The sequence below is a fragment of the Condylura cristata genome, unplaced genomic scaffold (genome assembly GCF_000260355.1).
Source record: "Condylura cristata isolate star-nosed mole 26May11 unplaced genomic scaffold, ConCri1.0 scaffold00017, whole genome shotgun sequence".
Lineage (NCBI taxonomy): Eukaryota > Metazoa > Chordata > Mammalia > Eulipotyphla > Talpidae > Condylura > Condylura cristata.
The window spans coordinates 17,823,568-17,827,443 of record NW_004567118.1 but is presented as its reverse complement, the minus strand read 5'-3'; positions in this window follow the sequence as shown (position 1 = coordinate 17,827,443).

The following is a 3,876-nucleotide window of genomic DNA, read 5'->3' as shown; positions in this document are numbered from 1 at the left end:
TTTTTTTTTTTTTTTTTAAGTATAGTCTAAAATTCTAACAGTGACATTTCAAAACTCTCACTGCTTCTCCGGAATGGCTGAAAATAAACATCCTCACAATCTGCTTTATAAAAGTTCCTCTGGGCCACATGGGAGGCACCAAACTGCAATGTGCATTTTAACTCCTGTCGATGATTAAATTGTCACCCAGCCTTGTAGCCAGAGGATTTCATGAGAGCATTGTGTGCTTTCAGATATAAGTGGGTAAAGTGAAGTTGGCCATGAAAGCCTTCCTACCCCAGAACCTAGACATCAGAACAAAGAATCAGTGATAATGGAAAAGGGGGAAGAGGAGAGATGCTGTGAGGAAAGGCAGCAAAAAGTACATCTGTTCAAATTTAAAGGAAATAGTCTGACAACTGTGGTCCACAAGAATCCTCAAAATTCAGCAAGGAGACTTTCCGTGTAGCATCTTACTCTGCATGAAGGTACCTTGGAAGGGACTGAGAAAGAGCACACAGATCCCTGTGCCCTGGACTGGGAGAAAGAAGAGAAAGAAAGGGGTGTGATGGTGGTGGTGTATACTCCTCCTGCTCGAACAGCAAGGAAGGCAGGCAGGGTGACCTGTGTGATGGCAACAGGTTAGAGCAGGGACATCCATGTGAACTGAGTGTAGCTGGCTATAGATCCGGATGGATACATCTATGCATGTGCACTTATGTGCATACACACTTAGTATCCACAAATCTAATCATAGAAGCAAAGAGACTCCAAGAGTAATGAGCACGCCCTGCACCAAACCATGGTTTCTAAAGCTTTTTCCCAAAAAAAGAGCAAGACTTCTGAAGGAAATGATAAAGTCTAATATATAAATGTTCAAGAAAAGGAGGTAAAGTGGCAAAGGAGATTGCAAAAAAATTTGAAGAATAGAAGAATGAGGACCATATTTTATACTAAAATTTATGTAGGTGTCAATAATACATTTCAAAGCAAAAATAAAAATAAAAATCAGGTTACTTTCACAAGTGTAATATATTTAATTGATTTATATTGGCAACAAATTCACAGGAATCTTAATTTTTCCTCTACCTCTTCATTACTTTAATTATGGGAGAGCTCAGTGATGTGGGAATTTGCTATTGCATTGACTGTCAGCACACAAATGGATGCAGGTTCTATATAAAGGTTCTCCTTCCTTAGAGGGTGAAGAATCTTGTTCCTCCTATACAATATAATAAATTTCAACACCCATCCTTTCATTCATTCAGATCAGAGGAAAGTTGTGATGACTGCTTTTTTGATACTCATTAAAACAGCTTCACTCTGGGTGACAGTGAAGTTCATGTGGTGTTATTCTTCGCATTAAGCTATGAGCTTTACTAGAGCACAATATTTAACAAGAAAATAATCTAAGTAAATTATAATTACAGGAGTCTTTCTAGATTGCTACTCAGCAAATTATGATTTTTGAGGATTTATAGATACAGCATTTTTTCTGGAACAATTTTTTTGAAAGTTAAAAATTTAACTGTTTCCTCTCTCTCCATTCCTCATCTGCTTGTCTTCTCTCCTTGATATTTTTGTCTTTGTTTCCCTTGTGTGTTTACTAAGTTTGAAGCTATGTAACTTCAGGAGTTGATCCAGGTATCTCTAGTACCCAAATGTCTTTCAGGTAGATTGCTACTTTAGATAAATAGCTTGCTACAATATTAATTTAATTTAAAAAGTACTGAGGATATATTTTTAGTTTTGTTTTTCCAGAAAATATAATTCAATAGAGCTCAAAAACTTTTGTTAACAATGTTTCAATTTCTTATTATGGAATTTTTAATGCTACAAAAGCTGATAATGCTCTATACCCCCCATTCATTGCTGGTCTTTGACAATTTTATCTCGTGAGCAGTTTTACTTATTTTCCTGCTTCCATTTTGTGATATTTGGAAACTTTCAGACTATTTCAGAGTGCATCCCAGGCATTGTGTCATCTCAGCCACAAATACTTCATGATGCTTTATACTATATGCTTTGTTTTAACACATTCATAATACTATTAACACACCTAATATTAAATTTAAATTAAACTGCTTCTTTCCATTGTGTGATAGGTGGCCCTTACTCAAATTTTCTGGATGCAAGACTTAACTTTTCACAGTGAAATAGTGAAATAGTTTGACTCAGGAGGCAAACAATATCTATACTTAATAACTGGTTCTTTTTATTGTATTATTATTTTTAATGAGGTGACATTGGCTTACTACATGTATGTGATTCGGTATAGTTACACCTATTCAGATACTTTTCACCACACCACACCCACCCAAGGGACCACTTACCTTTCTCATTAGCCGTTTGGGAGAAAATAGCAAAGAAATATGGGTCCCTTACCCTTAGAGTCCTCCCACTCTACATGTGATGCTTCTTGGTAGCATTATTTATTATGCTTCTTTTCTTCAGAAACAATATGAAATTGTGTATGTGTGTGTGTGGAGGGAGGATGACTAGACTTATTTACATATAGAAACAGATTCAAAATAAGGCCTGCCTTATCATAGCGTAGCCCAGGAGGCCTCACTTCAATTTTCCACAAGCTAAGCCATATGATGGAGACCACACTCCTCAACATAACACAGCAAGTAAAAACAAAACAAAAACAAGAAATAATTATCTATGTAGACAGTGAAAGACAACGCGGCAGTCCAGGGAAGCCTCGTCAGAGGGAGATTGACAGAGTGGCAGCCCTAAAACAATCTAATGCACACTTTGTGCAGCGTGGTTTCCTGTCATTGTGCTACACAACAGTGTATGCATATTATATCTATACATGCAAAGTACATTTAAAGCAAATCACACTGATGAGGTTCTCTGTGATTTATGTGGTTCCAGTAACTTGATGATAGTTGGCTTTCCTACTGTTAAGAGAAGTCTCAAATCTCCTTTACCTAGGAGTTGCATTTTGCATTTTGTTCCACTGCTTTTTTTTTTTTTTTTTTAGTAACTATTCTAACAATATTGGACCTTCTTTAGTAAAATACAGATTTAGAATTGGGGCTAGGTAAATAATTTAACTTCTTTCCTAAGGCAAAATCTTTTCTAAATATACCAATTAAGAGGTATTTTGGTCTCAAAGTCACTTTTATTTCTAACTTATTTATTTTCCTGCAAATGTTTAACATGTTACTTGACTACCTTAAATGGATCCATTACCAGATCTGTTATATTAAATTAATAGAAATTTTTAAATTAATTCTCTATACATCTTAAATAGTATCAAACTATGAACACTTTGTTCCAAATCGGAAACTTTAATTGTATCCATATATAATTACCTAACCAGTGAGACTATGTTTAAATAATCTTCATGCTTTGATAAATATCATGAAAACCCCTTTCACTTTAGTAAGAGTGATCTCATTTCCTTATAGCTTATGAAGAACCATTTAACATTTTAAAATATATCTGAAACATATGTTGAAAGTTTTCTCCATATTTCAGTTTCAATATATAATTTTTTTCATAAATTTAAAAGTTATTCAATAGCATCAAAAAGTAAATAGCATCTTAACAACCTCCTGGGAATAGCATCTTCCATTGCAAGATATACAAACACTTCCTCAATAATAAATAAAACATGCTCAAGGGTGCAGCCTCATGGCACTGGGAGCACTGACGACATTGCCATTTGGTGACCTTTCACTATGATTCTTGGCACCAAAATGTTGTTGAGCAAGGCAAATGATTGTTAAAACAGGGTGCAGGTGTTTGCTAAAGCATCTGGTACACTTGCTAGAACAACCTTCTCTATTTTTAGAAATCCTACTTTGGTGTACCACCTAATTTATCCCACATGACTACATTCTCAGCTGAAACAATATCATTGAGAAATTGACTATTTTTATA